Source organism: Tursiops truncatus, chromosome 11 (assembly GCF_011762595.2).
Source record: "Tursiops truncatus isolate mTurTru1 chromosome 11, mTurTru1.mat.Y, whole genome shotgun sequence".
Lineage (NCBI taxonomy): Eukaryota > Metazoa > Chordata > Mammalia > Artiodactyla > Delphinidae > Tursiops > Tursiops truncatus.
The window spans coordinates 27,568,113-27,581,316 of record NC_047044.1 but is presented as its reverse complement, the minus strand read 5'-3'; the positions used below and the strand labels follow the sequence as shown (position 1 = coordinate 27,581,316).

Sequence of the window (13,204 nt, the reverse complement as noted above, 5' to 3'; positions counted from 1 at the left end):
GAAAAAAAAATGTCATGAAGAACCTAGGGGTAAGGCAGGAATAAAGACGCAGACCTCCTAGAGAACGGACTTGAGGTTATGGGGAGGGGAAAGGGTGAGCTGTGACGGGGCGAGAGAGAGTCATGGACATATACACACTAACAAACGTAGTAAGGTAGATAGCTAGTGGGAAGCAGCCGCATGGCACAGGGATATTGGCTCGGTGCTTTGTGACAGCCTGGAGGGGTGGGATAGGGAGGGTGGGAGGGAGGGAGACGCAAGAGGGAAGAGATATGGGAACATATGTATATGTATAACTGATTCACTTTGTTATAAAGCAGAAACTAACACCCCATTGTAAAGTAATTATACCCCAATAAAGATGTTAAAAAAAAAAAAAGAAAACACCTAATCCACATAACTGATATTTCTGTAGAAATGCTCAACTCCCTGAGGATGGTTGGAAGGAGAACGTAATAGTGTTGGGGATTTTTTGTTTCATTTTTAACTTTACTGAGGAATAATTGACCAATATAATTGTGTATATTTAAAGTGTATAACATGACGATTTAATATACGTATACATTGTGGAATGATTAACAAGGTCAAGATAATTAACACATCCATCACTTCACATAAACTCCGTTTTTGTTGTTGTTGTGAGAATGCTAAGATCTACTCTTGGCAACTTTCAAGTACACAACACCTAATGTATTATTAACTATAGTCACCATGCTACACATTAAGGCTGCAGAACTCATTCTTCTTATAACTGAAAATGTGTTCCTTTTGACCTGTATCACCCCATTTCTCCTCCCCCCACCCCCAGCCAATGGCAACCAGCATTCTACTATTTCTAGGAAGGTGACTTTTTTACATTCCACATATAAGTGATATCATACACTATTTGTCTTTCTGTGTCTGGCTTATTTCACTTAGCAAAATGCCCTCCAGTTTCATCCATATTGTCACAAATGGCAGGATTTCCTTCTTTTTTATGGCCGGATAATATTTCATTGTATATATATGTTTCACATTTTTTTTTTTATCCATTCATCCATTGACGGACACTCAGGTATTTTCCATATCTTAGCTACTGTGAATAATGCTGCGATACACAGGGATGTGCAGATCTCTCTCAAGATACTGATTTCAATTTCTTTAGAAATATATCCAGGAGTTGGATTGCTAGATCATCTGGTAGTTCACTTTTTAATTTTTTGAGGAACTACCATACTGTTTTCCATAATGGCTGTACCAATTTACATTTCCATCAACTGTGTAGGAGGGTTCCCTTTTCTCCATATCCTTGCCAACAACATTTGTTCTCTCTTATCTTTTTGATAATAGACATCCTAACGGCTATGAAGTGATATCTCATTAAGGGTTTGATTTGCATTTCCTTGATGATTAGTGATGTTGAGCACTTTTTCACATACCTATTGGCCATTTGCATGTCTTCTTTGGAAAAATGTCTATTCAGATTCTTTGCCCATTTTTTAATTCCCAACACTATTGAAGAGACTATCCTATCCCCATCGTGCCTTCTTGTTGCCATTGTCAAAAATTAGTTGACCATATATGCATGTGTTTATGCCTGGGTACTCTATTCTGTTCCAATGGTCTATGTGCTTCTTTTTATGCCAGTACCATACTGTTTTCATTACTACAGCTTTGTAATATAGCTTGAAATCAAGAAGTGTGATGCCTCCAGCTTTGTTCATCTTTGTCAGGATTGCTTTGGCTATTCAGGGTCTTTTGTGGTTCCATACAAATTTAAGATAGTGCTTTCTATTTCTGTGAAAAGTGCCATTGGTGTCTTGATAGGAATTGCATTGAACATGTGGATCATTTGGGGTAATATGGACGTTTTCTCAATATTAATACTTCAAATCTAAGAACATATGATAGATTTCCATTTATTTGTATATTCTTCAATCTCTTTCATCAATGTCTTATATTTTCAGTGGACAGGTCTCTCATCTCGTTGGTTAAATTTATTCTGAAGTATTTTATTGTTTTTGATGCTGTTGTAAATGCGATTATTTTCTTAATATCTCTTTTAGACAGTCCTTTTTTAGTATATAGAAACACAACTGATTATGTTGATTTTGTATCCTGCAACTTTACTGAATTCATTTATTAGTTCTAATAGTTTTTTTAGTGGAGTTTTTAGGATCTTCTATGTATAAGGGTATGTCATCTGCAAACAGAGATACTTTTACTTCTTCCTTGTAATTTGGGTGCCTTTTAGTTCTTTCCTTTGCCTAATTGCTATAGCTAGGACTTCCAGTACTATGTTAAGTAGAAATGGTGAGAGTGAGCATTCCTGTTTTGTTCCTGATCTTAGAGGGAAGGTTTTTAACTTTTCACCACTGAGTATGATGTTAGCTGTGGGCCTGTCATATAGGACCTTTATTATATTGAGAAACAGTTCTTCTATACCTAATTTGCTGATAGCTGTTAATCATTAAAGGGTGTTAGATTTTGTCAAATGCTTTTTCCGCACCTTTTAAAATGGGCATGCAATTTTTATCCTTCATTCTGTTAATGTGATGTGTCAGATTTATTGATTTGTATATGTTGTACCATCCTTGCATCCCAGGGATGAACTCCCATTGATCGTGGTGACTGATCCTTTTAATATGTTCTTGAATCCAGTTTGCTGGTATTTTGTTGAGAATTTCTGCATCTATGTTACTCAGGGATATTGGCCTGTTTTCTTTTCTTTTCTTATAGCGTCCTTGTCTGGCTTTAGTACCTCGGAAATGCTGGCCTCGTAAAATTAATTTGGAAATGTTCCTTCCTCTTCAAGTTTTTAGAATAGTTTGAGGATGATTGGAATTAATTCTTTAAATGTTTGACAGAATTCATCTTGAAGCCATATGTTCCCAGGCTTTTATTTGATGGGAGATTTTTGATTACTGAACATAAAAGTGCTTGATTTCAAATGGAAGCATCTCTGTAAAAGGTGAGGAATGGGAATTAAAGGGATTGAAATTATGGTCGAAAGTGCTGTTATTTGTGGCAACATCTGTTCTGTGAATCATTGGAAACCAGAGATTCCTCTGACTCTACTGGCTTGCTGGAGTCTGCAGTTCAAAGCATTAGTGGGTTCCCAACTGGTCCCCAAGAATGCAATTTAAGTGCAAAGGGAAGTCAATTTGGCCTGAGAAGACACCACATCCTTGCACTGCTGCAAGTACCCTAAAAGAATATAAAAGGATATAAGGAAGTCTTTCAGCAGGGATCTGCAAGGAGGAGCCTAGGTTTTTGTTCTCTTTATTGTTTGCTAAGCAATTTCAGATATTACCAGATTCCCAGCTGTGACTGAATTCCTGGCCCATGAAAATCGCTATTATTATGTAACTGTGCAAAGTTATCAATAATAATGATCAGCATTTATCTAAGGCTTACTATGTGTTGAGCACTTTACATGCATTATCTTATATAATCCTTATATCACCCTTTAAAGTAGGAGCTACTATAATTTTGAGGTTAAGCAACTGGCCCTAAATCATAAAACCAGTAAAGAACAGAGCTGGGTATGAAACAGAGCTCAACGCTCCTGACCCTGGTCTATATTCAGATAACCCTGGCACATATGAAGAATGATCTGAGATACGCATCTATAAAACTTAACTGGTGCCTAAGAACCTTTAGAAATCAAACATATTTCTATATGCATATCTTCCCACTCCTCTTGAAAAACATGGTAATTTCTTGTTGCCACTATATTATGACAAACTACAAAATGGTACAGAGAGAAGCAAACAGAATTCCTTTTGTTCTGTCAGCCTGGTAAATATTTTTTGTTATTAGCTCAACAGGAATTCTCTTTGTTCATACACTGTGTATTGATTTCTACCCCAGCTATGTCATCCTCTTCCCTTCTTTAATATGAATCTTGGTCTTTCTCTTAGTTGCCATAAGTCTCTAAGCTAAGGAAACAAACATTTGAAGAAAGCACATATTTTCCATGATTAAGCACCTAAACATATTTCATGACTTAGCCTTATTTAACATTCCCAACAATCTGCAAGGCAGACACTATCCTCCCACTTCATGCATGAGGAAACGAGTCCAAGGGTATTGGATATCGAGGTCAAAATCACCTAGAAAGAAACCTAGGAGCTCTGAGTCCTTGTCCTTCGACAACAAAGCCTGGCTCTCTGCCTTTCTCCTATTCTCCTTGCTCTTTCCATACTTCTGTACTTTTGAAATATAAATTCCATAAAAACTAAATAGGGAAGGGGAGTGGAGGGTCAGGATGCAAAATATTTTTTAAATAAAAATTTAAAAATAGCCTTTCCTGGTTTTTCAAGGTCTTGGTGGAGCATTTATTCCTGCTACTCCACTGTCACTCAGCTGAGGTCTCTGGGATCCTTGCCCTTAGGATTAGCTAGTGGGGAATTAATTCCGTGTGTCTGCATGTAGAAAAGGATGAACTATGAAGGCCAGTCTTGCTGACAATGGCGTGTCTGTCTGACCTGGTTAATGCAGTTGGGAAGATGCACAACCCTTTCCCCCATGTTGGAACTGTGTAATGTTATACTGACACCTTGTGGTTCCTTCTTGTGTGCTCAGAAACAAAGCATGGGCTTGACAAAACCGGTCAGGTAAACCACAGGGGGCTTGGAGTAGGGGCTGAAGGCGAAACAGAGGTGTTTGGGAGATAATTTAGAAGGGATGTCCTAACTTATCAGGAAAAACATAATTCCATTTGTCACGAAATAATTTACTGGTCATGAGCACAGGACTTGAAGTCAGACCATCGTTTAAACTTACCAACTAAATGACTACTTTGGGCCTCAGTTTCCTTGTCTGTATAATGGGAATAGTAATAACTTCTCAGGACTATTGTAAGAATTAAACGAGACAATGTGTGCAAAGTACCTGGCCTTGAACCTGCCACATAATAAAACCTGCTATTATTGTGGGGCCAAGACAAGAACCATGCTCTCGGGCTTCCCTGGTAGCGCAGTGGTTAAGAATCCGCCTGCCAATGCAGGGGACATGGGTTCGAGCCCTGGTCCAAGAAGATCCCACATGCCACTGAGCAGCTAAGCCCACGCACCACAACTACTGAGCCTGAGCTCTAGAGCCCGCGAGCCACAACTACTGAAGCCCATACGCCTAGAGCCCAGGCTCCACATCAAGAGAAGCCACCACAATGAGAAGACTGAGCAACGCAACGAAGAGTACCCCCCGCTTGCCGCAACTAGAGAAAGCCCATGTGCAGCAACAAAGACCCAACTCAGCCAAAATAAATAAATAAATTTAAAAAAAGAAAAAGAACCACGCTCTCCTCTCCAAAGTCACAAAGAGGTCCTCCCTTTCCACTTTGCTGCTCTCTGGTTCGAGGCTTAAACATTTCATCTTTTTCTACCCTAGAAACTTGGCTTTGGGGGCACCAAACAGAGCACATTTCCAATCACATCCTAACCCTCTAGCAGTTCTGTGACCTTTTGCCAAGTCACGTAAACTTCCTGAGCCTTAGTTTCCTCACCTGTAAAATAGGGTGAATAATAACCATGTCTCCAGATTACAGAAAAAATTGGAAACAGTATAGACAAAGCATCTGGCTGTCTTGCACACAGTCATTATTCCATGTGGTAGTCATTATTATTGCTGTGATTACATTTATTAATTCCAATTTTCCAATCCTTCAAGAAGCAACAAAACCTTTAAGCTCACCTTAACCATCAAAGATTCATTGGGCACTTGGAAGAGAAAGAGCCAGTTCATCTAGCGTCTAATTATGCAGTTCCAATGTAACATTATTTCCCCATGATTTCATAATACACTTATTTTCTCAAGGCTAAAATGCAATTTTTCACATTTTGATGTTTCTGAAATTGAAGTATATTTTTTAATCAACATGTATGTTTCTGTTTCTTCTCTCCAGTCCCCGACTCCCTCCAAAAAAAAGATGTTATTAAATCAGGGTATATCTGATACTCGATGGCAGTTTAAGACTACGGAATATAGGCGGATTCTACTATTATCTACTGTTATCCTCCCCAGTATCCGAAACTCTAGATTTATAGTGACTCCCTGAACGTTCCTAGCCATAAGAACACGAATTCCCAAAACCACAGTCTTAGTATATGGAGCAGTCACTGGGAGGACCCATCCAAGGGTCCTACCCACCTGGCTACATAACACTTCCCTTCCCTTGTAACAATAGGATGAGATTGGAACTCTTGTATTTCCCATTTGTCCATATCCCAGAAACAAATGACAAGCCCTGAGCGCTCTAAATTCAAGTGGGAAAGATTCAGCTTTCTTTCCTGAATATGCAAACATTTAATTGCTCCCAGGATACCTGAGCTAGCAGCATGGATGCTGTGCACTGAAATTGTTCAACCTTGGGTCAGATAGGGAGCTGCATTTTCAAAGCCACTGAAATACAGCTGGGATCACTGCCTTGGGTTTCTAATGAATGGGAACTTGTTGCATAATTGAAAATGAGTCTTAACACACTTCATTCATTATTGTCAGAAGAAAGAAAAAAACAGAGAAAAAGTCCTGACGCCAACTTTTTACAAGTCCCTCTGATCCATTTGCCTGCATAAAAACCAGCCCGTAATCCCCAGCCACTCCAAATCTTGGCAGTGCCTTCTCTGGTCCACCCCTTGGCACTGCGGATAAAATGATCTTTGAGGCTGCTTCTTTGGAAAGGTAACTTCAGTGCAGTGGAATAACTAATAGGGTGGAAGAATAACTAACCATTTTACTCTGACCTAAACAGGCTGTTTCAGCTACAGGGTGCAGCCGGTAGGTCAACCAATGCCTTTGCTAATTCTTCCAAAGAAAAACAAAGTGAACATGGACACTACAGGGCCCTAGAGAATGTGCTGGCAGCCAAGCTAAGCTAATGCCTGTAACTCTGATATCTGAAAAGCTGATAGCTGCTCACCCTTTCCTTTCTCCTCTCAGTGCATTTCTCCTGATGTTCATTCTTATGGTCAATTGCCCAGGACACCTGAGAAGGTGAGGCACCTATTAAGACACAGGTGGAAGTCACCAAATAAATTGCCCTTAGCTTCCATCTCAGGTAAACCTGAGCTAAATGGAAACGCTGACACCAACACACAGGTTTTGTGCACAAGTCCCCTTCTCAAGATAAGCCATTAAAAGGCAATTACAGTGAGTGATCACAGTTGAGTTATGCCCAGGTGCCACTTCTGTTTTGTTGCAAAATGAAAGCTGAAGAGGGCTTGGCTTAAACTGAATAAAGATTCTTCTGAGATGCTACTGTGGGGATGCCTTCACATCAACTTCCAGATCTGTGAAACGAGATCTATCTATCTCCATAACTAAAGTCAGTCTCCATAGAACGAAAGCTTATGAACGAGCTGGTTTAAAAAATGGCCTGCATTCTGGGCTATTCAAAGACAGGAAGACCAAAAAGATCTTAAACCTAAACAAGTGAAGACACTCTGGCTGAGGAGTACTAAACTGGAAAGGAACAGCGCAAGGATCATGTCAGGCTCACGGAGATGAAAACAGTAAATGATTTATCTTCCAGGAACTAACCTCTCTTCCTGAAGAAGAGACTCTCACATCTTTCAGCTCCATTTCACTCCCTAAAAGCATCAAGGAGTAAATCAACTTAAGACATTGTATATGTCACCTATTTCATTTATTCAACAAATACTTCTTGAGGGCCTAGTGCAGGCCAAGCATTCTACAACAGCGAAGTAAACCTAATTCCAGTTTTCGCAGACTTTAGAGTCTCTTGGAGCTGACGGCCCCTCCAACTGTGTCAGGCAGCGCTAATGTACGCTGGAAGGAACACCGGACTCAGTCAAGAACACTGAGGTCAAGACTTGGCTCTGCCATTGACCTTTCATGTGACCATAAGCGTCTCCCCAAGCTTTAGGAAGTGAGGAGTGTCTGTGAGCTGCCACCTAGTTGACTTTCTGCTTATGTTCCTCAGAGCTCTCAGCATCTTGAAGGCAAGAGGGAGGTTCATGGGACCAGGCTGGCCACAGACCTTCCATCTCCCTGCTTCAACTTCAGAAGTTCTGCTTGCTTCTGTTTTACTACATCAGAGTTCAGAGTAAGATCCCATTTGGAGGAAAAAGAAAAAAACTTCAACGGCTAAAATAATGTTTGGAAACTACTGCCCTAAATGAATTTAAAGTCCATTCCTGTCCTGTGGTTTGTTTTCCCAAACTTCATTGTTTCTGCCTCTTGCAGAACACATCAGTCTTTCATCTCTGGCAAATAAATTACAAGGGGAAAAGTCTCTGAGAAAAGTTCCTCTCCTGGTGAGATGGACTTCTCTCAGGAATATTATACTACCACAACTTCATATAGCTTCTCCATCTGTCTTCTTATTCCCAGATTTCCTCTCCTCATCCCACATATATAAGGTCATCAATATAAGGTCATCACTGGTATGAATATCTCATTTCCTCTCTACGTTACCGTACTTGACACATTTTTCCTGAATAAACCATTGTTTCCTATTTTAGCCACAATCATAGGCTACTTGTTCTCCGTGGAGAAGATTTTTGGTTTTGCATAGTTGTTTATATTCCACCTTGTTCTCAGAAAGGATCTAAGGTGGTTTACAGGAATGCATAAAATACAAGATTGCATTAAATCATTAAATGATATCAAAGTTATATGTGCACATATTTTTAAAAGAATAGTCCAGTGATCACTTTACCAGCACATATCCTAAAATTGGAACAATACAGAGAAGATTAGCATGACCCCTGAACAAGGATGACACACAAATTCGTGAAGTGTTCCATATTTTTAGCTACATGTAAAAGAATGCAATTAGAACACTCCCTATTACCACACACAAAAATAAACTCAAAATGGATTAAAGACCTAAATGTAAGGCCAGACACTATAAAACTCTTAGAGAAAACATAGGCAGAACACTCTATGACATAAATCACAGCAAGATCCTTTTTGACCCAACTCCTAGAGAAATGGAAATAAAAACAAAAGTAAACAAATGGGACCTAATGAAACTTAAAAGCTTCTGCACAGCAAAGGAAAACACAAATAAGACAAAAAGACAACCCTCAGAATGGGAGAAAATATTTGCGAATGAAGCAATTGACAAAGGATTCATCTCCAAAATTGACAAGCAGCTCATGAAGCTCAATATCAAAAAAAAAAAAAAAAAAAAAAAAAAACCCAAAATGGGCAGAACAGCTAAATAGACATTTCTCCAAAGAAAATATACAGATTGCCAACAAACACATGAAAGGATACTCAACATCACTAATCATCAGAGAAATGCAAATCAAAACTACAATGAGGTATCACCTCACACCAGTTAGAATGGCCATCATCAAAAAATCTACAAACAATAAATGCTGGAGAGGGTGTGGAGAAAAGAGAACCCTCTTGCACTGTTGCTGGGAATGTAAACTGATACAGCTACTACGGAGAACAGTATGGAGGTTCCTTAAAAAACTAAACATAGAACTACCATATGACCCAGCAATCCCACTACTGGGCATATACCCAGAGAAAACCATAATTCAAAAAGACCCATGCACCCCAATGTTCACTGCAGCAGTATTTACAATAGCCAGGTCATGGAAGCAACCTAAATGCCCATCAACAGACAAATGGATAAAGAAGATGTGATACGTATATACAATAGAATATTACTCAGCCATAAAAAGGAACGAAATTGGGTCATTTATAGTGACATGAATGGATCTAGAGACTGTCATACAGAGTGAAGTAAGTCAGAAAGAGAAAAACAAATATCGTATATTAACGCCTATATGTGGAACCTAGAAAAATGGTACAGATGAACCAGTTTGCAGGGCAGAAATTGAGACACAGATGCAGAGAACAAACGTATGGACACCAAGTGGGGAAAGTGGCGAGGGGTTGTTGGTGGTGGGATGAATTGGGAGATTGGGATTGACATATATACACTAATATGTATAAAATGGATAACTAATAAGAGTCTGCTGTATTGAAAAAATAAAATTCTCAAATTAAAAAAAAATTTTTTTAAAGAAAAAAATAATCCAGTCAGAATTTTTTTTTAAGATTAGCCCCACTTTCCAGAGCCAACTGCTTTAAATCATTTAGCTATTTTCTTTTTAATCCTGATTGCTGCTTTTCATATTTCTTAACAATATGCTGACATTGATATTTTTTTCCAGTTTTATTGAGAAATAATTGACATAGAGCACTGTATAAATTTAAGGTGTGCAGCATGATGGTTTGACTTACATATATTGTGAAATAATTATCACAATAGGCTTGGTTATCATCCATCATCGCATATAAATACAATAAAAAGAAAGCTATTTCTTGATCTTTCCATTTTTATACCTCATCTATTGATTTCTCCTATTATCGATGAGGAGTTAACACTCACCATCCCCATCCTTCCACTATTTTAGGTAAATCAATATACATTTTCTACTATGATGACTATGTAAATGTTTTCCCTGGAAAGGCCAAGTCGTTTGCTAAGCATGAAGCTTAAATGGGAACCTAAAGTGAAAAAACAAAGACTAAGAAATAAAAAGGAGCTAACAATAAGATCAAAATGCACTCTGTAAGAAAACATATAGGTGTTTCTCTCCTGCCATGAATAAACCACCACTTAAATCACTCTAAAACTATAATGTGCATAAAACTCCCCTGAGAGCTTGTTAAAATGCAGATTCTGATTCTGAAGTCCGGATGGGATCTTCGCATTTTTGACAAGCTCCCAGGGGATGCCAATACTGCTGGCACATGAACTTTCAACTGATGACTCAACTTTTAACTGATGACTTCCAACTCTTTCTCCAGAGAGCCCTGACTCTTCTCAACAATCTCATCCTATTCCATTTCTTACCCTAAAGTGTGAGGCAACGTGGCATTAACCATAACTACTTGCACAGTGGGGAGGAACAGGTGTCCTGTCTCTGTTTCACAGATGAGAAACTGTGGCAGGTAAGAGAGTCACACAGGGTTGAATGGCAGAATCCTCTAATGTATAAAGTGTTGCTTTAATCTCTTCCTTTCTTCCTTAAGACTCAGGGGATGTTTAAGCACATCTAGCTTTAGTCTGATGACAGTCTGAGTTGATAGGATAAGCAAAGAACCAAGCACAACTCCTGATCCTTTCTCTTATCTCTGCTTCTTTTCATTTCTCAAAGGTGCTCTTTCTTTACCCACATCAAACTGGGCTACCAGCAATCTAGAGACACAGGTTGATGGAAAAGATGCCAAGGGGAGCCCTCCTCTGCTGTATTATGGCTGTCCTCCACTGCAGAAGAAACTTCCTTTGAATATTCCTAGGAAGTAGCACCTGTCTTTTTTTTTTTATGTGGTTAATGGCCAGTGGTATGCTGTAAATGTTTAACAATTGGCTGTCCAACACACCATTGTAAAGTAATTATACCCCAATAAAGATGTTAAAAAAAAAACAACAAAAAAAAAATTGGCTGTCCAATCCCCAAGATGTATACTCCCACCCTGGCCAATTTCAAGCTAACAATGTGACTTTATTGAACATGGAATTAGAAAGAGATAAATACAATTGGCTCTCACCAGCTGGTACAAACTGGCTCCAAGACATCACAAGTGAAGTCTGTAAGTTTAATGCCAGACAATTAAAGCTGTATATTCAGTAAAGATTTATAGCTGTTTTATCAACCTTCTCATCACCTCCCTTTACTACCAAATTAAGCTGACCTGGCAAGGTCTTTAACAGTTGATAATTTTTCTTTATTACAAATTATTTGGCAGAAATGTTCCCACCACATAAATTAGGCCCTTGGTCTACAGATAGCTTCTATAAATAGCTTTCTTTGTCTCCTATTGAATTACTGCCTTGGACCAGAGAATCAGAATTCCCTTCCTGATGGTTCCCATGCATTTGGTAACCCTCTAGGAAGAGGAAAAAAATAATCTGCTACACATATGCTGAAATTAAAATTATTCAAAACCTTTTATTATGCTCTAGTTATGTATCTTAAGGAATTTTTTCAGACATTGTAAAGGTGTGTTTGAAATAAATGCATCCATTAATTGAACTTGCTATGTGAAGGAAATGAGATAAAATTTTTATATAGGAACAAAAATATCTTATGGCTCCTAATCCAGTGTTCCTCAAAACTTAGTAAGTGATCGATTTCTACTAGCTCAAGAATAGTTAGTTTGCACTTAAAATATAAACTTAGGTACACCTGAAACTAACACAACATTGTTAAATAAATAATAAAAATATATTTTTTTATTCAATAATATATATATACATACATATATATATATATATATATAAACTTTAGGAAATAAGTATTCTTTGACAGCTTTTAAGGGTTATAGAAGTTCAAATATATTTGCCTGGGAAGAAATAGAAGGTGTCTATAAGTGGGTTCTTCTTATGGAGCCATGTCCTTTGTAATGTGACTTTGCAACTTCTCACATTAAAAGGTAAGGTTTACTTCTCTACACCTTGAATGTGAGCTGCCCTTCTGACCTCTTTGGCCAGTTAGAATGTGACAAGGCAGTATGTTCAGTGCAAGCTGAGGCTCCAAGCAGCTGTGGAGTTCCCACGTACTGTGTAGGGAAACCTGGCACCACGTGAATAAACCTAGGTCAGCCTCCGGGGAATGAGAGACCACACAGGGCAAAGATGAACCATACAGTGAGCCCCCTACCTCCACCCAGCCAGACTTCCTCTGACCCACACGGAATCACACCTGAGCCCAGCTCAAATTGTCAAACCACAGAACCCTGTGCTAAATAAAAGGCTGTTTATTTAAGCCACCAAGTTTTGCAGCGGTTCAGCAGCTAAAGGTAACTGTTACAGTCACCTACAGATTAAACTCAAAAGATGCACCAACCTTATGTAATATGTGGATCTTTCCTTTTTTTGGATGCTGATTGAAATGAAACCAATTGTAAAAGGATTCCTAAGATAACTGGAGAAATTTTAAATGAAATTAGATGTCACTGAGGAATCACTGCCAATTTTGTGAGATATAAAGAGGCACTGTGCTTAGGTTTGGGACACAAATATATATATTTATATATTTTAACATATAGTCATACATATATAAATGTATATATAATACACATACATATACAGATATACATGTACACGTGCAGCCAGGAACATTTAGGCATGATATAATATTATGCTTGGAATTTGCTTTAACATACTATAGCAATGGAAAAAAAAAGGGGAAGACAGGGAATAGAAAATGGGCAAAATATTATGGTGATA

The 13,204-nt window shown here is 38.4% G+C and overlaps 1 non-coding gene across 1 annotated transcript; it reads left to right on the top strand.

The window, feature by feature from the left end:
- Positions 1–8,649: 8,649 nt before the first annotated feature.
- Positions 8,650–8,756, top strand: LOC117314402 (U6 spliceosomal RNA). Its single transcript, XR_004529147.1, has one exon. It is a non-coding gene; the product is annotated as a U6 spliceosomal RNA (small nuclear RNA).
- The last annotated feature ends 4,448 nt before the right edge of the window (positions 8,757–13,204 follow it).